Source organism: Ambystoma mexicanum, chromosome 1q (assembly GCF_040938575.1).
Source record: "Ambystoma mexicanum isolate Mex_15411 chromosome 1q, UKY_AmexF1_1, whole genome shotgun sequence".
Lineage (NCBI taxonomy): Eukaryota > Metazoa > Chordata > Amphibia > Caudata > Ambystomatidae > Ambystoma > Ambystoma mexicanum.
Genome location: NC_090922.1, coordinates 571491629 through 571514999, shown reverse-complemented (window position 1 = coordinate 571514999; position 23371 = coordinate 571491629). Strand labels below are relative to the sequence as shown.

The 23371-nt window shown below is 49.7% G+C and overlaps 1 pseudogene; it reads right to left on the bottom strand.

Moving 5' to 3' along the window:
* Nucleotides 1-22470: 22470 nt before the first annotated feature.
* LOC138565050 (5.8S ribosomal RNA) lies at nt 22471-22610 on the bottom strand (annotated as a pseudogene).
* Between the last annotated feature and the right edge of the window lie 761 nt (nt 22611-23371).

Here is a 23371-nt window from a genome sequence, read left to right as displayed (position 1 = left end):
TGGAGTACTCGACCTAAAGATCAGCAAGACTAGCCTAACTGGCTCCAACACTTGCCACAACGTTCTTGCGCCCTACTTTTAACACATTGCCATTAAACTCCTCGCTTCCGCCCAATAACTAGTCTTAGAATCTGAAGACCACCTGGTTTCCTCAACGCCGTCTTCCCTTACCTTGACCTCGTTTTCAACTTTCTACCTTTCGTGGCCCCCCCCACCACTCTTATGGGTACTTCGACCTTCCTTACAGGTCTATCTGCCTACAGTCTCAAACACAGCTGTTCTCTTCACACCACAGCTGGGCCTCTCACCACAAGGGACCAACACACATGGAGGGTAATTCCCTTAATGCCAGCTTCTTTTCATCCTTCCATACCTCGTTAACCTCTCCATTGACCCCTCTACATCTGACCACCAGATCCTACATATTTGGGCCTCTGCGCCTGCCCCTCTCACTCTCCACTGCCTCGCTGCATACTAAACGAATATTCAAACCACTCTCTGTGGCTCACGTCCCATCGGAAGTTGGGTGTGCTCTCCTAGCCTTATGTCCACCCTGGGATTTGTCCATCTGAAAGGCTGTCCTGCCTTTCAACTTTCCCTTTGACCCCGACTACTCAGCTTACACATTAATACACTCTTTAACTCAGCCCTGGCTCTACCCTTAGATACATCCACCCATGAAACTGATGCTCAATCTACACTGATGCCAAAGTCTTGATTCTTTATAGCCCAACTGTTCCCTTGCATGCTACAAAGTCCAGCTACTATATTAACCTCCTTTCATCTGTCTGCTACTCTCCATGTCATGCTGCTACCCCTAGACCATGCTTCATCTCTTCAATGACTTCGCCCTTTACATCCACAATCTCAAAGATCAGAGCTGCCCCTGTCCCCACCATCCTTTATCTTTACTTCACTGATGCTCCCTCACCACATCCGCGGCCATGACAGCCATTCTCTAGGTACCCAATCTATCCTGTACTCTTGATGATCCCTTTGCACTGCAAACAATCATCACACACCCTCATTGGTTCCTTTCCCTCCACCCTCATGAACCTCGCTCTTACCACTGGGTGTTTCCCCCGCCTTCTTCAAAGTAGCTCCCTTTCCTCACCTTTCCCCAGAAGCTCAATGTCTCCATAGCTCTGGTCCACTCTAGGCTGGTCTACTGCAACAGCCTCTTCCTCAATCTCCCCCTTTCCTCCCTACGTCTCCTTCAGCTCATCCAGAATAGGGCTGCAAGAACTATCCTGGGCCTCAAGCCCCACGACCGTATCTCTCCAGCCCTAAGATCTCTCCACTGGCTCCCGGTGGCACCGAGGATCAAATGCCAAGACCCTCTGCATCATCCACAAGGCTTTCTTGAGCCGGGGACCACGCTATCTCCAACTGTCTCTCCCTAATTATTTCCCTGCTAGAGGCCTTTGCTCCTCCAACTCCAACTCTCTGCTTGTCAAACACTTCTCCAAGCAGAAAGTGGGGGGGCAGATCTCTCTCTTCGGCTGGTGCCTCTCTTTGGAACAGCCTCCCTGCCCTTCTCAGACTTGAGTCGGACCTCCTTAGGTTCCAGAAACTTCTTAAAACTCTGCTTTTCTCTACCTCTTTCCCTTCCCTGTTAATCACCCCACTACTACGGATACTGGCGGTGTTAGGACTGATTTTCTATACTTTGGCCTGGTGGCCAGATGTATAGAAGGCCAACCTATATTGTGACAGGAGCAACTCTGGGAAGCTGTAGCCAAACCAGTTTAGGTAGCAGCGACAGGCGGTCTAGGCTAAGTTCTTCAGAGGGTGTGAGCTTGTAAGGGTCCACAACAAAGTCACACAATGGGAATCACAGATTAAACTTAGACAGGATGTATAAAAATACAGTTATTTAATTAGGGCCAAAGCACACTATAGCAAGTAGACATATCACACAATGCTGTCAAACTAAATACATATATGCATTCACTTGGTTATAAGGCAGAACACAAATCGGAAGCTCCTGCAAAGGAAAGGTCCACAGAGATGATCCCCATCTAAAATTGTCCAGCCCTAAATTGCCTGGTGTCTTGTGCCCAATAGTTCAGGTTACAGTCCCAAAGAACTTAGGATGCAGGAAAAAATGAAGGTAGCGTCTCTGGGGGGTCCAGTGAAGGGTTCAAGTTAGACTAATGCCCAAAAGTAGCCCCAACGGTCAGATGTCTTGCACAAGCAAGCAACGGCAAAGCCAAAAGTGTTAGAAATAAGCTTTATTCTAAGCCCATTGACTATAATGGGAGTATTGGGGTAGGTTAGAAACGTCTTAACTTTGATCCTTCCCCAGAACAAAGGAAGAGTGTCAGACTTTGCTTTTCCTGCCAAAAGCCGCAGTCCTCGACTCCCAGGGGTTGCAGGTTCAAGCTGATCTCTGGTTGGTGTCTGTTACTGTTGCAAAGACTCTCGGTCGAAGAATGGGGAAAAACTCAATGCAGCACCCCTCTCAGGACTGGACTTGAGTCAGGTAAGCAATTTTTGGACGGTGGTCACTGCGCATTGCGACGCAAAAGGACTCGGCAGCCACGGTCGGACTTTCCCTTCTATCTCAGGTTCCCTTGATGCTAGGGTGCCGATATTTCGCAGGAGGTGGTCCTGCAGGGCCAGCTGAAGATCCCCCAAGTTTCAGGCCGAAACTCAGTACAGACACGCCGGCAGCACGGTAGCCCAAATACTAAGCTGGTCAGCCACAGGACGGTCCAAGGGCACTTCCGAAGGCTTCCTTTGGCAAGGCACCGAGTAGATGTCGGAAATGGATGGTCCCTCCACTCCAAGGGTCATAGACCAAGACCAAGCTCCTCCAAGACACCTGCAGAAGTTGGTTGCCAGGCCTCCTTCAGTCGGGTCTCTGGTTTCTTCATAGCTCTCACAGCTGGATAGGATACTTGGCTCCTTCAGGTTTCTCCAGGATCTCTGAAGAATGGGTGCTGGGGTCCTCTTTTTATCCTAAAAGCCAGATAGGAGCTGAGACTCCCACTAGCCAATAGCAGGACTAGCCCACACACACACACACACACACACACACACACACACACACACACACACACACACACACCCCAGCAGTGGTCTAATCAGGAACGCTGGCGGGAACATTCATGCATACCACTCAGACACACTGAAACCAGTTTGTGGATTGGAGTCAGACAGACCCAGCCCACATCCTGCCAGCAAACACACACAGCCCTCCAGTAGCCCGCCAAAAGCTCCTGCTTTCCCGGGCACTGTAAGTCCTTTGAGGCCAGGAAGAAGGTAAAAAGACAAGATGGCTAAAAGACAAGCTAGAAAAAGAACAGGGCGAAAAATCTCATGGCACGGCCATATTTGACCAGTAGCCACAATTAGTAGCCAAACGCGGTAAAGCTAAAAACGAATTCCCCAAAAAGTGGGGAAAAGTCATTCTGCCACCAGCCTATCCTTTGAGCACACCTAGAGTAACCAAAAATCCTCTGAGTGTTAGTCTAGCGCAAAACAAAACTGCACCCCATTGTACGGCAGTGTAAGCTGCACTGCTCAGTGATAAAAAGTTACCACAAGCGATAGAAAAGTAACCAAAGTAGTAACTTAGTAACTCGACTAACAGAAACAATGTTTCTCAGTACTGGTAGCCTGAAGGACATATCAGTTTCCCCGTAACATAGGAGCAAAGGCCAGTACAGTGCAGTACAGGTCAGATTCAAAAATAAAAGCAAAAGGTTTTGGGGTTCCATAAAGGTGGAAGGAAAGGTGCAGTAAAGAGAAATCTTTCCTAACAGGCGGCCTGGACCTTCATGGTTCCCAAAGGTGCCAGGCCCCTGCCCAGTTGGCCCCAGCACCCTTCACCCAACCAGCACTGCCCTTGCGGCTCTCTACCAGACAGCTGTGCATCCCCACCCCTGGGATTCCTCTGCCCTAGCATTTAGCTAGAGGCCTCGTCCCCTGTCAGCCCCCGACAATTCTCCTACCTCCGGGCTCTCACCAGCACTTGCCCATACCTCGCCCCACTCTCCTGTCTCCTGCATTTCTCTTCACTGGACTTGCACATCCGAATGTCACAAGGACTAGTAGGACCACAAATTGTATGTTTACTGTCTTTTGCCATTATCATTTACTCCCCTGGTTACCTCTCCACGTTGCATTGCTGCGCCTGGAAACACTTGCATAGGCACCTAACAAATGCTCATTAAATAAATACCTATTGTACTACCAATCCTAAAAATGCCCACTGCTGGCCCCAGCAATCTCTCCAACTACCGGGCTGTCTCTCCCTCTCCAAAAATACTCCAAAGCCCTCGAACAAATGTGTAGCAATCAACCGAATCACCATCTATCTAGAGGTCAAACTTTTCTGGTCTCCCAGAACACACTTCACGCAAATGGCCCAGAAACACACCTCCAACGTCTGCACTAATGTTAATCACCCGAAACTCTTATCCTCTTGAAATCGCAGCAGTCTTTGCCATGATTATTCACGCTGCTTGCCTCGAATCACTCTAGACCAGAGGTCTTCAAACTGTGGGGCGCGGCCGCCTCCTAGGGGGGGCGCCAGAGCACAGCATGAATTGTAAAAAAAAAAAAAAAATTTTTTTTTTTAGATTGGAGGAAATGGGAGGGGCCAGCTCACATGTTCAGACTGGACCATAAAACGGTCTTAGGCACCAATGAAAACATGACCAGCAGTTGCAAATGGATATTCAGTCCTTTAGTAACAGACTATTTGAATAGTACCCAAGGGGTTGTTTGTTATTCAAATGTAAACAAATTGTGATATTTAAAGACTATTTATTCAGCAACAATGGTCAAAACTACTAGCTGCATAGTGAAGCAACTCCTCAAACTGGCCCACGTTGGCCAAAAAAAGAGACCCATTTTGATTGGCCTACACTAGCATTTTGCATTTTTGGTACAGTCATCGCCCTATAGGCCAGTCCAAGCATGCCGACTCATCCATAATGGGTGAGGGGGCGTCCACCCACTGGCCACCTCACCCATTATGCAGGAGGCGAGGAGCCAGCCCAGTGAAACACTAAGCACTCCCTCAGCTGCTTTTTCCAGCTGAGGGAGTGCTCCTGGGATGGCTGAACTGTCAAAGGGAAACACTGTTTGCCTTTGACAGTGCATTTCCCCAGCCACACATGATCACTGAGCCATGCAACGCTGGGGGTGTTTTGCTTCGCCAGCCTTGCATAGCTCATTGGAAATGCTGGCTGGGGCACTGCATGTATGTATATGCGAGGGGGTGCTCCTGCGCCTCCTCGCACATACGGGCAGAGCAACCTGGAGCGGGTCATTTTAGCAACCATGCGCAGGCCCCTGCAGAAGGTACGTTTATGGCAATTTATTTTTTATTTAAATGTGTATGGATGTGTGTATGTTTGTGTTCTGGGACTGTGGTTGGAGCAGGATGGGTGGCAGCACTGGGATAGTGGTGGGAGTGGGGTGGGGAGAGCCCAGGGTCTGTACTGGGAGTAGGGTGCAGTGACGGCGCGTAAAGGTTCATAGCCATTTCTACATACTCTCCATCCGGCACTTTTAGGGGGGCCCGGCCTGCCAAAACTTGGCTCGGGGGGGGGGGGGCCCAGGCCAACAAAGTTTGAAGACCACTGCTCTAGACTGGCATCAAATTGTATCCATTCTTGGAGCACATCCAACTTCTGTCCCTTCTTCCATGTTGTGGTATTCACACATCTTACATCCGACCAATCACCCAGTGGTTGTCCCACAAGGCTCTGTGCTTGGACTTCTGCTCCTCACTCAACATCGGACATCGAGAACATCACATCACCACGATTCTAGCATTGAAATATGCTCTCATGCAGCACCTCCATGCCATTATATAGCTGCACTGTTGCATCGTATTATGCATCACCACTCACTTCCCTCTTCCCCGTTCTCAAATTTTCATTGTTTTAAACTTCCTTAAAATAGGTGAACAAACAATCTCTATCATCCAGGATTGGGTGCGAATTGACTTATTTTGTTTGCATGAGGAAGTCTGCAACCGACCCAGGGAGGGCCGAATGTTTTCTGCCGCATGTCATAGCGAGTGTGTTCACGCTGGCATTTTTCACCAACTGGCATTTCATTGCTTTGAGGAAAAAAAAAAGTTTCAATTAGAGCGCATTTATGTGGAAGCAGCATTCTGTATCATTGTAAACATAAGTACATTATAAAGCAGTGTATTAGTACATGCTGGTAATAGCTGTACGGACAACTCACTCGTCTTCTCTCAAGTTTTAGAGAAAGTGATTGGCTTCTGTGCTGGGCTTGTTAAATTGTATTATGGTATCGCAGTTGCCTCCAAGACAGAGACACTCCTACATTTTTCTTCAAGCTTCTAGACTACAAGAAAGCGAGAACGTTTTGGATTTCAAATCTGTATCTATTGGTATCAATCCATCTATTTGTAATTCAAAATAGCGTCTTAAACATCATACTTGCACCATCTATCTCACTTACATTACACAAATGATCTCACAATCAATACATTATTGATTATTTTTAATTGGTATATTTAATCATAATCTGTCATTGCTTGCCAACAAGTGTTTCGAGCCCATGGCTCTTCTTCCTGGAGAGTTAGACTCTGCGTCGTTAGTAACATTTAAAGTGCATGCTCTTCAATGCATGAACTCTTGCTGTCTTCTTCCTTGGCTAACATTAATTCAGTAACACAGCTCCCTGTATGGTTGAGACGATAGTCATATGAAGACGCTCAGTGCCAACATGATTCCCCTCTTTGATATCAGCTTTGTATTCTTGTCCTTCATATTTAAAAATAGGTCATCCTCCAATCCATGCATTTTCTCTCTTTTTTCGTTGTTACGTACACGGAACTCCCTTTTCTCTTTAGTTCATGAAGCTTCCGCCTTCATGAATGCGGACGTCACTTTTTCCATGTTCCCACTTCATATTCACCAGGCAGTTGATATCTATAATCCACCACTATTGTAAAGCACCTGGAAACATTGCTTAACTTTCTTGTTGTACAGTATTTCTGTTCAAAGTACTATGTGACCTAGGACAAAAAAGTAAAAATGAAAAATGCACCATCCTTGCTCATATAATGAAGGCGTGATGGCAGAGTCCACAGAGATGGAGGATACCCTTCAGCCAGGAGAATTAGGGGAGGATCAGACACAGAGATGAAGTTTAGGGAGGGCTATTCAATGGAAATACTGGACCCTGTCGTCCTGGACCCTGTAGTGCTATCACTAACAAAGTTTAATCAAACAGTTATGGAGAGCAATTAGGAACATATTTAAAAATAAATTTAAAAAAATTAAAAAAAGCTGTATTTCTAATTCTGGTCACAGAGAGGCGGGGCTACAAAATAAAGTAGATGCCTTGACCATCGAACTAGAGCCAGCAAACAGAAAGATCGCAGAGATGGGCAATTATTCTCAGAGGTCCATTCTGAGGATCATTGGCTTTCCAGAAGTCATAGAGAAGGGAAGGTTCACTGAATTCCTGAAAAACACTTTACTGAGACCTTTGGACTGGCCTCTGCAGGGGTCGGGGGGAGGGAATGGGGGGCACTGAAGATTGAGAGGGCACAATGCACCCTAGCTTTGAAACTCGGCCAACCCTTGAGTACACTCACTTCAAATTCCCAGTGAAAGATATGGTGATAAAAAAAGTGAGTGAACTTTAAGCAGTTATGTCAGTTATGTGGGGGGAAGACAACCACCACATCATGTTCTTCAATATGTTGGAAAATGAAATGTTCAATGAGGATAGGCAAAATGCAACAAACAAAGAAATCACTTATATTGGTTTCTCTGGCAATTTCTAAATACTTTAATGGCATTACAGATATATTTGCGGACCGTAGGAAGACAGAACGCTTCCTGTCTAATGTTTAACTGCAATACCCCTAATCTTTCAACATGTCCCTCCATCATTCTGTTTTTGTGATTATCTTCTAGTCTTAATTTTTTTCACTAGAATGCGTTAAAGGCATAACATTTCAAACCAATCTTTAGTTGCTGAACATTTCTTTGTAATGGTTTATGTATGTACAGCTTTGGGTGGGGTAAGTGATAGCCTGGACATTTTCCAAGCCTGCTAGCTGTGGGGTAGGAGGAGTGTGGAGAAGTGGTTAGAGTCATGGTAGGAGAGTAGAGGAAGAGCAGGAGAGGACAACGGGCATGATCAGCAGAAGACAGAATCCAACAGGATGTCTGCAAGGCACGATTCCCAAATCCTAGTCCAACACTAACAAATGAAAAGAGAAGGGGAATTTAGGAAATCCCAGAGGGAGTATAGTTAGAATAAGCGTTCTGCCTTAAATATTCACATGATACGATATGGCATTTATAACGCCCCTGTACCCAAGCGTTGCTAGGTGCCACAAGACAAGGGAGGGAATACATAGGGAGGACAGACAAGGATCCTACTTGGCCTTTTGTCATTCGGTTTGTGCAATTGCGACAATAGAAGTGCAAGGAGAGGGGAGGCACAAAGGAGATGAAAAGGAAGCGTAGGAGAGTGTGATCAGGGCAGCATGGTCCAGACTAAGTGCAGCCAGGGCAGCGCAACTCTAGGTAATTGCAGAGGCTGTAAGGATTACAGTTACAGCCCCTAAGTGCACGGTAGAGGAGGCAGTGCAAGGAAGCCTGATTGTGGAGGAGCATGGTACCCAGTGAGACTGAGGGAACCAAGCAACGCACAGCAGACAGGTAAGTTAACAAGGGAACAAGAGAGCAGTCAGAGGAGAAAAGGAGGGTCTTGAGCTGATTCCGGAACTTCAGGTGATCCGGCTCTGAGTGGAGCAAGGAGGCTTTTCCAGAGGGAGCCACCTGCAGAGGAGAGAGATCTACCACCCCACTGTCTGCCTGGAGAAGCATCGGACCCTCAGAGTTGGAGGTAGCTGAACGAAGGGTCCTAGAAGGAAGGTATTTAGGAAGAGCGTTGGATGTAGAGCAGGTCCCGGCCCCAGAAAGACTTGTGGACAATGCAGAGGTCCTTTAACTGGATCCTAGCAGCCACCAGGAGTCAGTGGGGAGATTTCAGGGATGGGGAGATTTCAGGGATGAAGAGATACAGTCTCTGGGCTTGAGGCCAAGGATAAGTCTCGCAGTCCTGTTCTGGATTAGTTGCAGGGGGCGAAGCGTAGAGGTAAGCAGATTGAGAAAGAGACTGTTGCAGTAGTCCAGCCTGGAGAGAACCAGGGCTCTGGAGACAGTGAGCTTCTGGGGGAAAGTGAGGAAAGAGGAAAGGCAGGATACCTCAGAGGAGGTGCAGCTGGAGGTGGGCCTTTTTGGCAAAGTCTGTGATGTGAGGAGAGAAGGAGAGTGTTGAGTCGAAGATGACGCCAAGGTTTTTTGCCTCACAGGAAGGCAAGGGTAGCGTACCCATGGAGGGCGGTGAGCGTGAGAGAGGGAAAGCAGGGGTCCCAATAAGCAGAATCTCCATCCTACTGGCATTAAGGCAGAGATCGTTGAAGGCACGCCAATCCTGAATCGCAGATAGACAGTGGGGAATGAGCGAGGGAGGAGACGAGGCTGAGGGAAGCCTGAAAGAGAGCCGAGTGTCATCCGCATAACACTGAAAGTTGGAAGAGAAGGTGGAGAGCAGGTGGGCCAAAGGGGCCAGATAGACCTTGAAGAGCCGGGGTGAGAGGATAGAGCCCCGGGGGACACCACATGTGGAGACAGGGGTGGTTTAGAGAAAGGACCCACGTTGGACTTGGGAGAGAGTCCAGGAGGAAAGCCACGCCGGGACCTGATCTGTGATGCCCAGGATCACACTGTCTGTTGATCAGGGTGGCATGATTGACTGTGTCGAAAGCAGAGGAAAGGTCAAGAAGGATGAGGACAGAGGGAGGGCTGGAGTCAGGGTTAGAGAGCAAATCTTCACGGGTGTTCAGGAGAGCAGCCAACAGATTCATTGTGGAGGGTAAACTGGAAGACGGCCAGCTTTTCCAGGAGTTTTCCCAGGAAAGGAGTGATAGAAATCAGGCGATAATTTGCCATACATGTAGGATCAGCAGAAGGCTTTTTTAGGAGGGGGTACACACAAGGGAGTGCTTGAGGAGGGGCAGATCCAGTGGCAAAAAAGTGATTGCAGAAATCGGCCATGGCTGAAACGAGGGTGGCAATGTGTCCTTGATGGTTCTGGAGGAGCAGGGGAGCACCTGTTTGGACAACACTTTCAAAGATCAGATACATCATCAGGTGTTGTCAGAGCGAAGGAGGAGAAAGGAAGAGGCGAGGGAGACGCATACAATGGGGGCCAGAGAATTAAAAAAACTGGCACACCTGGAAACAGTAGCTTTAACACTGACCCTGAAAAATGCAATCACATCATGTGAAGATGGTTTTGTATGTTTTGCGCGGTAGCAAAATATTTTTATGTTAATCTATACAACTGATATTCATTTGAGATGCAATGGTAAAATATGATCACTTGTAACTAAAGAATTAGGATAAATGGCAATAAAAAAAAATTCTAAATAAATATGGGGGCCATCGAGAGGTAAAGGTAGAGGAAGAGAAAAGCGTGGACAGGATGTCCTGAGTTTTAGCTGTGAAATGAGAGGCCAGAGCCATATCGAGGGTCTGGGAGGGAACAGGAGAGGTGGAGACTGCAGTAGGATTGGCCAGCTCCTTACAGATTTTAAAGAGTTCGGCCGTGTGGTTAAGAGGCCTTAGAGACACAGGATTGGATCTGGACCATCTTCTTGGGGAGGACAGAGAGCCTGCATTGACTTTGGAGCAGGCAGCAGTTCAGTTTGTCGGAGGATGCGCCCAAAGCCCTCCACTTCCTCTCAGCCACCCTGCACTTGTGTTTCATGGCAGCGAGGTCGGAGTTGTACCAAGAGTTGCACTTGGGAAAGGATGTCCAGAGTGTTGGAGATAGAAAGGTGCAGGTTAGAGAGGGCAGTGACAGAGTGCAAGTCAGCCGGAGGAGAAGAGAACGTAGAGGCAAAGGCGTCCACCGACACTCGCTTCAAGCGTCGAATGACCGAAAAGGAAGGTGGCAGTGCTGGGGTAGGCTTTGCTTGAGGGGCAAGAAGTTGCAGGTGAGAAGAGAGCAGTGGTGAGAGGGGGGTGTTTGAGGAGATGAGAACATCCAATGTTTGTCCAGCAGAGTGTGTCGGACCAGACGGTAGAATGGAAAGGCAGAGAGAGTTGGATAGGTTGCAGAAAAGCCCAGAGGAGGGATTAGAAGCATCCAAGTGGATGTTGAGGTCTCTGAGGAGACGTTGAGAGGTTGAGGCGAGGAGGGAAGAAAAGAGGTTAGCCCATTCAGAGAGGAAGAGGGTGACCTGACCATCTAGCCGCAGGAAGAATTAGACACTAGGGGGTAAATCTTCTGTAACTACTAATCCAGGGTTAGGGATTCCCGGGTTATGGAGCAAGTTCAATTCAAGTCAACAGACAGACGGACGGCCCCATGGCCCACAAATATTTTAATAAAAACCCACAAGCTGCCTCTGAGCCTTTTATTATTTCCTGTGCCATACGTGACACAAACAAGAATTACAATGTATTGAGGGATCTCCTACATTAAAAAACTGGCTGATTCCAGATAATTAAGGAAAGATATACCGTTCTTAAATGTAAAATAAATGCCTGATCTATTAATAAGATTTATGAAAACGCATGGACCAACTAAAGGAGTACTGCACTCGTCTTTGCAGGGATTCAGGGCCGAAGTTGGGTGGCGACACATAGGATTTTGCGTGTGTAACGGAGGCAGGAACTGACGACGACTGCAGTGCTTATGTAAATTATCATATTTACGCAGCTCCTTCTCTGAGCCAGCGATGAAAGAAACTGATGTTAACGTATCCCACATTGACATGGTTTATTATTTTATTTTTAAATATATATTCAATGTACCTTACAATGCCCCAAAAAGGGGTGGAGGATTACAACCCTGCCGTGCAACAGCGACCAATGGAAGTTACCAGGGGACCTTTCCTAGATTGCCCATAGACACATCATCAGCTGGCTTAGAGTTACCTGACCCCAAGGTCTCCCGTTGGTGTTCCCTACATTCAAGCAAGATACTTTGTCACACCCTTAATGGTCTGACAAAACCATCCATTCATTATAAAGAAACATTTGACACAACCATTCAATGTAAAGAGCATGAGGGGAAAGTCGAGAGGTTTCTAAGGTTTCCTGAAACAAGCAGTGAATGTGCCCTTAGTTTCAAGTCGCAATACACAGGAGTCTAATTCCATGTGATGGATTGCTTATGACAAAGAAGAGTATGCATGGAACAGATATCATTGAAAACAATTTTTCCAGCACTTTTCTTTTTAAGATACTTGGGAAATTAACTTTCTGCCTCTCCAGGTCTGAGGGCCATTTCTATAATGGGAAATATCTGCTTCAGTGTGAGTGGGCTAGTTCCCATTAGACGAGAGGACCTTTCTGCCTCTCCAGGTCAGAGGGCCGTTTCTCTAATGGGAGATAGCTGCTTCAGTATGACTAAGCTAGTCCCCATTCAACGAGGGGACCTCTTGCTCTCCTGTTAATCGTCCCAAATGTACTCTTTCTGATAATGTTCAAAACAACACTTTATAGCCAACCCTCACAGTGCTGTAACAAACTCCTCAATGGTCTCACAATATTTCTGTTGGCGGATGGCAAATTGATAACAAGCCAAAATGATATTCCCCTTCACCTTGCAATGCTTCTCCATATTGGCTATGCATATATCAAACTGAGTCGGTTACCCATCTCAATGCATTCAGGTAGTTTTAAGAAATTGTTGTCCAGTCCGACCTCGACAATGGAACAGTGCCTCTTTCTTGTTCCTCACATAATTAGGACCATATACTGCCAACATATATTCCTGGAATCTTTCTTTCCATTTAATAACCCAGTGCCTGGTATATACGCCATAATCTTTGAATTAGTTTCTGTTTCCCCATTTTCGTGCCCTTGGTATTGGTCACCTTGTTCACAGGGACAAATGGCTGTAATCTCCCTTTTAAGGTGCAATGAAAAGAACCCTCACAGAGTAAGCGGCAATTGTGCTATGGCATGTTCCCTTCTTTATGTGTGCAAGTGTTTCTTTCGGTCGCTACACTACATGTGGTACAGGCACGGAGCGCAGTGCCCGCAGTGAAGTTCTTCAACTTGTTACATGGCTAAGTAACAGACATGTCCACTCCTTATGTCTCAAATTGGCAGGTAACAAATGGCAACACCAGACGATGCGTTCTTGGATTACTTGTTCGGTCGTGTGCATGCACAGATATGCTGCTAGGGGGCTTCCTGTGTCCTCATAGGATCACGCATAGCCCAGATAATCCCCAATACAGGCCTGGAGAGTCCCAATGAGCCACCATTGAACTGCGCAACAAACCCTGTACCTGCTCAGCCAGGGCAACCACAATCAATGGCAAGTGCAGACTCTTTGTGATTGCCGCAACTCATCACCAGTTAAGGAAGTGAACCAGGACACAGCCAGTATGTGCGACTTTATTTTTTTTGTTCATCTTTATGCGGTAACAACTCTCTTTGTCCTCACCCTTACACCAACTACCGTACTACTTGCCTTGCATTCTCTTCTAGTGTTCTCTGTTCGCATTCCACACCCATAACATTCCCTCTGCCCGACATTCCTAACACCGTGTGGAGGACCCCTTTCGTTTAGAGGGGCCACTTTCCGTATTCTAATATTACTCAACTAGAGTTGTATTGCCAAGTGTGAATGGTTCAGTTAGGCCCCTCTAGTGCTCTACATGAGCATGGGTTGACCCTCCTAGGATTGACAACGCATTGGCTCCATTAGGCATCAAGATGTGTTTGCTCTCCTGGCCAGAAAGACCATTTGTCGGTCCTGGGTTTGAAGGCACGCTAGCACTCCTGGGCTTGAAGACAAAGATAGGCCTTTGCAGGGGCCAGAAACTGATGATGTGCAAAACAAACAAACATTAAGACATGTTCTAATGGAATGTGAAGGTACATGGCCTCAACGACTAAGACTCTTCAGAGACTTTGTATGGAGAGAGGAAGATATAATTTCAGACTTCCTTTGGGACAGAATTACCTCAGGAAGCAATGCAGCTTTGACGTTTGCAGCCATCCAGGTGATAACAGAAAGTGGATTGATTATCTAACATGACAAAGTAAAGGACAAATGTACTCAAAACATAGATTAAAAAAAAAAAAAAAAAAAGACAGGGCTGGTGGAAAACTATGACATGTAATGTAATTTTTATGTGCTTTTGTTTTTTACTAAATATTTTGTATCATCTTTGTAAAGGCTTAAGCCAAAACAAATAAAAAAAAAAAAAAGAAACTGATGATGTGATGCATCGGTAGGGCCAGAAATCAAAAAGAGGCACCACTCACCTTGGTGTTGAGAGTTAAACCACAGTCAAGTTGGTTTACCCAGGGTACTGCACTCTTCGTCTTTCCACTCCCCCTCTCTACTTTTGATGGGCTAGTTATTAGGTTAAGATGTACAACCAGGCGCCAGCTAGCACACTTCTTAACGAACACAGGCCATCTTCCACAGTATTGATGTTGGTTTATAGTCATTTTTTCGAATACAAAAATGTTGAGTCATTTTTTCGAAAACATATCAGAAAAAAAAGTTGCATTTCTTTTATTACGTTTTTTATTCAAAATGGGGGGGTGGGGGGCATCCCCCCCAACCCCATTTTTTAATTTTTTTTAGTTTTACCCATTTTTTTTTTATTCCCGGACCCCAAAATAAATATATAGTTTTTAAAAAAAGAATTCGACTTTTTTTTCCGATATTTTTTTTTCAACATTTTTGTCCTTCGACAATTTTTTTTCCGAAATTATGACCGACCACCATAGATGTTGCCTGACCTGCGCAAATCACTTTCCGTAAACTTGGAATTCTGTCTACTTTTCAGAAATGTATGCCTTTCTGTCTTCCCGTTCAGCTTTCCTTCCCTCCTCTTCCATTCCGCCCACGCATGGACCATTGGGAAAAAAGTGGAAATCGCCTACCTCTCACAAAATTGATGGTAACCTTATAAAAATGTTCCACTCAACCTGTTCTTGAAAGCCTGGAAAATGGCGAATTCAGCACAGCAAACTATTTGTTCCTAGCTCTTAAAAGGAAAAAAAACGCAGGCTTTTTTGTACATCATTTTATTGGCATTTTCTGAAAAAACACAAAATGTGCTCCCATTTTGGTTATTTTCTCTCACCCCCTTACAGCAAACTAGGATTCCTTGGTGGCGGTATGACCACCTACATGTGTGAAGAAAGGGGACCAAATATGGCTGAGATATCACACGTAACAAAAAACTTCCAAGAGATTGAATGGCGACATACCGAAACCACCAAAAAAGGGCTTGGCATGGGGTCGGGGGTCCAAAACGAATAACACATTTATTAAATGTATCTATTAAAGAAATAGACACTTGGGTAATGGAAGTGTTTTTATTATGACAAGTGCTTACATTGTAAAGCAACAAATAGTACATATAAATGTGTATACTTGATACATACTATACATTATACAATATATTTGGCAATTGCCTTTTTAAAACCAAAGATCGAATTGGTGGAGCCATACAGAGTGAACCTGGAGTGAACCTGCTTTACCTGGGTGGATTAGAAGAAAAATAAACCTAATAGTGAAGCATTTGTGGAAAAACTACTGGACATGAAAAGCTGCAGGAATTTGATAACAGAAAATGTAAACCTTATTATTGCAAATGTTCACAACCTTTTGTCACAATATTTCCCGTAAGGGCTCAATAGATATCACAACTTCACAGTTTCAGAAAGGGCGCGCTGATACACAGTGCCAGAGGTTTGTGATGCAATGATCGACCTATAAATTATTTGCTTTGCATAGTGGTGTTGTAGTGTGAACAAGCCGACCGGCCTGCTTTGAACACACTACTTTTTTCAAAGTAAACGCTTCAGAGCCCCAGGATACTCAGTCAAGAGCATCGAGGGGGCGCCGAGAAACAGGGGCTGGGACAGGCAGTAGCTCGCATCGCGGCTGACCGCCAGCTCCATCCCAAGATCCGACTACAAGCTTTTTAACTGCAGCAACTTTAATATACGCTTTAATATTGGAGCTGGAATTAATGCGGCTGCAGACACTAGACTCACTTTCCAATGGGTACTCAAAGGATTTAAAGTGTACTCATTCCAGTGCCACGAAAGAGTCCTGTATGGTTATCAGGAGTGGGTCATTTGCGTGCCTGCTACCTTCCTTGGATGTAGTAGCCGTTTCTCAGGCTCCCTCTCCGGAATCAAACCCCGATTCCCCCATTACCCGTGGTCACCATGATAGGCACAGAAAGTACCATCGAAAGTTGATAGGGCAGACATCCGAATGCATAGTTGTCGTGGGGCGTACGATCGGCCCGAGGTTATCTAGAGCCACCAAAGCGGGCAGGCGAGCCCGAATTGGTCTTGGTCTGATAAATGCACGAATCCCGGGAGGTCCGCGCTCATCGGCATGTATTAGTTCTAGAATTACCACAGTTATCCAAGTAACAGGATCAAAAGGAACCATAACTGATTTAATGAGCCATTCGCAGTTTCACTGAACCGGCCGGGTGTACTTACACGTGCATGGCTTAATCTTTGAGACAAGCATATGCTACCGGCAGGGTCAACCAGGTAGCCGCACCTGCTGGAGGGTGGCAACGGGGGGAGCCTCAGAGCCGACCTTCGCAGCCTCTTGGGCTGTCTGTGGGACCCAAGATCAAAGAGCATCCCCCGACACGTGCGGGTGGGAGAGGCTGGGCCCAGCCAACGGTGTGCAGGTCAGAGGGGGTCAGCACCCTACGGAACGTGCGTTCCGAACTACTGGAGAAACGTGCTTGGTGGAGGATGGGTTGTGGCTTGCGGGAGGACCCCGTACACTCTGATCTGACCACAGGGGCGCTGCTCAGCTTTCGCTATGCTCGGAGGGGAGAGCCACCCACATGAGGGGGGCAAACCCTTGACACGGTCCCAAGGCGGGTGGAAGCAAATTGCTTGAAAAACAGCCGAGGCTGGCCAAGCAGTCCAACCCTAGACGGACCAAGTGCGCCAAATCGATCCCATTGAGTGCTCGGAAGAGCGCACCCAGCAGGCCAAGTCGCTACTGGGGCATCGCGTAGGGCACACCCCCGCCTCCTCCCCCGGCCGGCCCAGGGGAGGTACAGTGGTTTCGGCACAGGGTCCAAGTCGGGCAGCGAGAACCAAGAGGAGCTCAGACAGGTCCCGCTCACCCAGTATACAGTAATCCGGAGGAAGGTGACTTATGTTTTCTTGTAATCTGTGTACCCAGAGTGACAGAGTGGAAGCTCTTGGCAAAAGCATCCAGGCTCCTTATAGACCCAACTTGAGAAAAATGTCAAATTGACGCCCATCAGGACTTCCAGAGCAGCCCGGCCTTCTGGTCCTTGCAGTCATTCCTATAGCCAACGACCAGGGCTCCGACAGTGCCCATCTGGTAGGGCAATGCATTCCAATGGGACGGGAATGACCTTGGCCCCCCGCCTGACAAAGGACAGGGGACCGGTAGGTGTCCAAGGGCAAGGGCCAGCACCAACAGTCATCCTCGAGCACGGGCCAGGCCACCTTAGAGCTTCCCCCCCCCTCCACGTAAGAGGTTCCTCGCCCACCTTGGAGCTTTTCCCTCCAGACAGGGACAGTTGACCCACACGTGAGACAAGCGCCCAAGGCCGGGGGGGGGCTGCACACCCCCCAGCCGGCCTGGAGATTTAGCAGGGGCACAGTTAGAGTTTCTCCCTCCAGGAAGGGAACCCCATCGGGGCTCCCAGCGACCACCGCCAGGCTTGGGGACTCTCAACTCACACACACAAGGCTTGCGCCCAAGGCCAGTGGGGGCAGCAGCCCCGGCCACCCTGGAGCTCTGGCCTGGACCGCCTTAAAGCTTCTCCCGCCACATTAGAGCGTTTCCCTCCGGGGAGGGATGGGGACCCCACCGGGCTCCCCCCGACCATCACTGGGCTCAGGGACTTTCCAAATCAGGCACCAGACAGGCACCCAAGGCCAGGGGCAGCAGCCCAGTCATCTCCCTGGAGCTCTGGCCGAGCCCCCCTTAGAGCTTCTCCAACCACATTAGAGCCTTTCCCTCCGGGACTAACCCACAAACACAGTGGAACTCCGGGCCGGCCACTGCGAGTGCATTTATCCCCCCCGTGGAGGAAAGGAACATGCTCAGGACGCCCCTCGACACAAGGAACCAATCTTGGACTTGACCGCACATGGGTGGCACTGGACCAAGGACCGGGAGCAACCCACAAACGCCATGGAACTCAAGGCCGGTAACTGCACCCCGGTCGCCCTGGAGGCCGCAGGGTGGCATTTCCACGCCAACAAAGAACAAAACTTATGAAGCCCAACCAGAGAAAAATGCAGGAGCCAGCTGCGCCAACCGCAACTCGGGCCACCTGGTTCACCTGCCACCCCCCCGTGCACTGGGGGCGTAAGCTGCCATCTCTCTTCCACGCCCTGCCCAGGGCTTAATGCACCACATCCGCACACTCAGTCCGTATCCTGGGAGACACTTCCATGCCGACTAAGCCTCCACGCAGTGGGGGTTTATGGAACCCGACCGGAGACAAATGCAGGAGTCAGCCACAACTTGGGCCATCGGGTGCGCTGGCCACAACTTGGGCCATCTGTGCCTACTCCCCAGGCCAGTTGGCCCAGTGGCCCGCTTACCATGCCTGACCCGATCGCACCGTCCAGGGACACAGGCTTCAGGTCGCCCTGGGGTGGCTTGCAGCCCCTCTTCCCCCGCCCTGTCTGGGGTCTTATGGCACCACCTCGAAGGTCTGGGGACGAGGAAAGGCCTCACCGGGAAAGGTGAGAAGAGCGTTCCTTGCCCAGCCACCCCCCCCTTGCGGGTGTGCACCTAGGGTGGGTGTTTCCCGTGCACCCCGCGGCACAGCAGGAAGAAGCATGGAGATCCTTGGCAGCAGCAGCACTGCCTTGCGACAAAAGCTTGGTTTAGAGGATGACTTTCAATAGATAGCAGCGAGGTAGCTGCACTGCTACTTATGAAACCCTGAACCAGAATCAGGTTGTCTACGAATGATTTTGCACCAGGTTCCCCACGAACATGCGGTGCACTACGGGCGAGAGAGGTGGCCCCCTTCTGTCCACACTCTAGTCCCGAGGTGACCGGCTCTATGCACCGGCCCAAAGGCCGGCTATCCTAGGCCAACCGAGGATTGACAGCACTGCGGTATCGTTACGGTTTAGGGGGGTATTCTGACTTCGAGGCGTTCAGTCATAATTCCACAGATTGTAGCTTCGCCCCTTTGACTCCTCAGCCAAGCACATACACCAAATGTCTGAACCTGCGGTTCCTCTTGTACTGAGAAGGAATACTATTGCAACAACACATCACCAGTAGGGTAAAACTAACCTGTCTCATTACGGTCTAAACCCACCTCACGTTCCCTATTAGTGGGTGACCAATCCAATGCTTGGTGAACTTTGCTTCACAATGATAGGAAGAGCAGACATCAAAGGATCAAAAAGCGACGTCACTATGAACGCTTGGCCCCCACAAGCCAGTAATCCCTGTGTTAACTTTTCTGACACCTCCTGCTTGCTTGAAACCCAGAACGTCAGAAGGATCGTGAGGCCCCGCTTTCACGGTCTGTATTCATACTGAAAAATCGAGATAAAGCAAGCTTTTGCCCTTCTGCTTCATGGGGGGAGGAGGGGAATTTACGGGTTTCTGTCCTCCCTGAGTTTGCCTTAAAATACCTGCGTTATCGTTTCTGCCACTGTCCCCGGAGCGGGTCCCGCACGGCGGGCGCTTGGAACCAGCAGTGTGCGCCCCACTGGGCTCGCCCCCACCGGGCTCACCCCCCACCTCACCGGGTAAGTGAAAAAACGATAAGTAGTGGTATTTCACCAGCGGCCCGAGGGCCTCCCACTTATCCTACACCTCCCGTCTCTTCACAGTGCCAGACTAGAGGCACCCTTGATTGGGTCTTCTTTCCCCAGTGATTCTGCCAAGTCTGTTCCCTTGGCTGTGGTTTCACTAGATAGTAGGTAGGGACAGTGGGAATCTCATTCATCCATTCATGCGTGTCACAAATTAGAGGACAGGGTATTTGGCTACCTTAAGAGAGTCATAGTTACTCCTGCCGTTTACCTGCGCTTCATTGAATTTCTTCACTTTGACATTCAGAGCACAGGGCAGATATCACATTGTGTCCACCCATCGCAGGCCTTCACAATGCTTTGTTTTAAGTAGACAGTCAGATTCCCCTGGTCCGCACCAGTTCTAAGTCAGCTGCTAGGCGTTGGCCGAGGCAGAACGTCAGCCTAGAAACGCCGGGAGGGGAACAGAGAGGCAACCACCGCAGCTGGGGCGCTGCCCCCGGGGAGGATCAGACACCTCCTCCAGCCGCGGCACGTGTCCGACCCTGCTTCTGGCCCCAGCCCGACCGACCCAGCCCTTAGAGCTAATACTTATCCCGAAGTTACAGATCTGACTTGCCGACTTCCCTTACCTACATTGTTCCAACATGCCAGAGGCTGTTCAACTTGGAGACCTGCTGGGGATATGGGTACGGCCCAGCGCGAAAATGTACACCATCTCCCCCGGAATTTCAAGGACCAGCAAGAGCTCACTGCACGCCGCTGCAACCGCAATGCTTTCCAAGGCTCTGGCCCCTCTCTCAGGACTAAACCATTCCAGGGTGCCCAGCCCTTCAAAGTAAAGAGAGCACGCCCCGGGGCTCCTTCGCGGATTCTGACTTCCGTGGCCACCATCCTGCTGTATATATCAACCAACACCTTTTCTGGGGTTGGACGAGTGTCGGCATCGGGCGCCTTAATATGCCATTCGCTTCATCCCGCAGTGGCAGTTCTGCCCACTTGAAATTTAATGCCGGCTTCCCACCAGCGAGCCAGGCTTCTTACCCATTTAAAGTTTGAGAATAGACCTCTAATAATTCGCCTCACCAGATAAAACTGGGGTTTCTGTGCGCCAGCTATCCTGAGGGGAAACTCAGTTACAAGATGGTTCTATTAGACATTGGCCCCTATACCCGGGTCGATGACAGATTTACACATCAGGACCGCTACGGACCTCCACCAGGACTAGTTCACCATCTTTCGGGTCCTATCACACACGCTCATGCTCCATCTCCCTGAGAGACGGGTCGGCGGTGCGTCCACCGCAACGGGATCCCACCGCAATCGGCATGCGCCGGCCCTCACCTTCTTTGCACCACAGGGTTTCAGTCAGATCTCCGACTCGCCCACGTGTGAAGACTCCTTGGCTAGAGATTCAAGACAGGTCGGGTGGTTACCCGACATCAACTCAGACCCCTGGCGCCCTTTGTGGGCCTCCCCGCCCAGCGGCACGACATGGTCAGGGCGCACTACGGGCAGTCCACCAGTCACATCGGGAGCTCCTGGAGAAGGGCACGGCAGTGGGCAATCTCCCTCGGCCCCGCAGACACAGCAAACCTGCTCTCAGGGGACTGTAACACTCTGCCGGAGCAGAGAGCCACCTGCTCCCTGGGGCCTTCCAAGCCCGTCGTGGTGCACTGCCCGGGCTGCAGTCCTGCAAGGGCATCCACCATTCCAGGCGACCTGCCTGCTGTGTTGAAAGCTAGGGCGGACTGCACAGACCTGTTTACCTCTCTACTGTTTCACATCCTCTTGAACTCTCCCCAAAGTTCTTTTCAACTTTCCCTTACGGTACTTGTTAGGCATCTGTCTCGCGCCCGTATTTAGCCATAGATGAGTATACCACATGCTTTGGGATGCATTCCCAAGCAACCTGACTCCAAGAAGACCTGATCCCGGCGTGCCAAAGGCCACTACCGGCCTAACACCGTCCACGAGCTGAGACTCGATCAGAAGGACTACAGCCCCCTGGGCGATGCCGGGGAGTCGGTCTTCTGTACGCCACATTTCCCACGCCTGCAGCTGAATGGGGATTCAGCGCTGGGCTCTTCCCTGGCGGTTACTGAGGGAATCCTGGTTAGTTTCTTTTTCTCCGTTTAGTAATATGCTTAAATTCAGAGGGTCGCCACATCTGATCTGAGGCCGTAGTCAGGGGAGCCACAAAGCTCGGGCAGCTGGCCTCAGGCCCGTACGGGGGGTTGCCCCAGCCCTGTGCCTCTGGCGCAGCTCAGTGTGCGCTGTCCCAATCTGCGGCCCAAGACCATATGGTCGCAAGGCCCGCGCTCCTGCCCCGGCAGCCGCGGGACACCACAGACAGCCACACACAGCAGGGCCTGGTGCCCGGGGGTAGGGTGAATGTGCGCCAGGCTTCTTTAAGGCCCGCTGCCACCACATCTGGGGAGCGCCGGCCACCGGGCCCTCGCGGAAACCTGCATGAGGCAGGGAAACTAGGGAGGCCGGGACGCGCCAGCAATGAGACTGCGCGCCAGATCCAGCGATCATGCGACTGTGCTGATCAGGGTCTGACCTTACGGGGATGAAGGGAACGGGGTCCCTGCGACAGCCCCAGCCACACCGCTGGGAGGGAACCCTGGGACAATTGATGTACAAGCAACCCTCAGACAGGCGTAGCCCCGGGTGGAACCCGGGGCCGCATGGTGCGTTTGAAGTGTTGATGCAATGCACACTAATTATCGCAGCTAGCTGCGTTCTTCATCGATGCACGAACCGAGTGATCCACCGTAAGGAGTCACAGGCAACTTTTTTTTGTTTCAGACGTCAGCCTTACCATGCCAGTGCAGGATAGGCCAGGGGGAGGCAGCGCCGCCTGTGGCGACACAGCCCAGCGCCCTGTCTCCTGTCTAGCTCGGCCGAGACCACTGTGGTTTAAAAAATAATCCACTCGCTTAGCACAGGAAACCTGGGGAGGCGCCCCTCGAGAGCAGTCAGGTGTCCCTTGGCTCCCGGCTGCATTCACTCAGAGCTTCCCTGCTGGCCAGGGTGCGCCCACCAGTGCCCACCCGCTGGTGGGTCAGAGAGAGGAGTACACACCCACAGCCGGCTCGGTGAGGAGAGGGGGCTGCGCAGGGCTCCCTTTCCGGTGCGTGGTTGGGGAAATCCCCAGCAGGTTAACCCAACCCTGCCAGGCATCCCCATCCCATCTGCTGGGTTGCGGAACCCCTTATAGTGGAAAAGAAGCCCCGCTCCCCGGCACCTGGTTGCCCACGCACCCCGGACTGCTCTGCAAGAGGTGCCCCGGGCTGTGGGTGTGCACGTCTGGGGTGCAACCTAGGTTGGGCATGCGGCTCTCCCTCCGGCTGCTCCGCTGTTAATGATCCTTCATGCTCCCACTCATAAGCAGATACCCCAGTCCAACATGTCCCAATTCACACTCAAAATGCCCCACTCAGACCCACATGCTCCATCATTCCCTGACATGCCCCCATCATATGCCCTGTCCCTCCATTCCAGATCCCCAAGCCCTTCCTCAAGACCCATACCATGAAACCTCA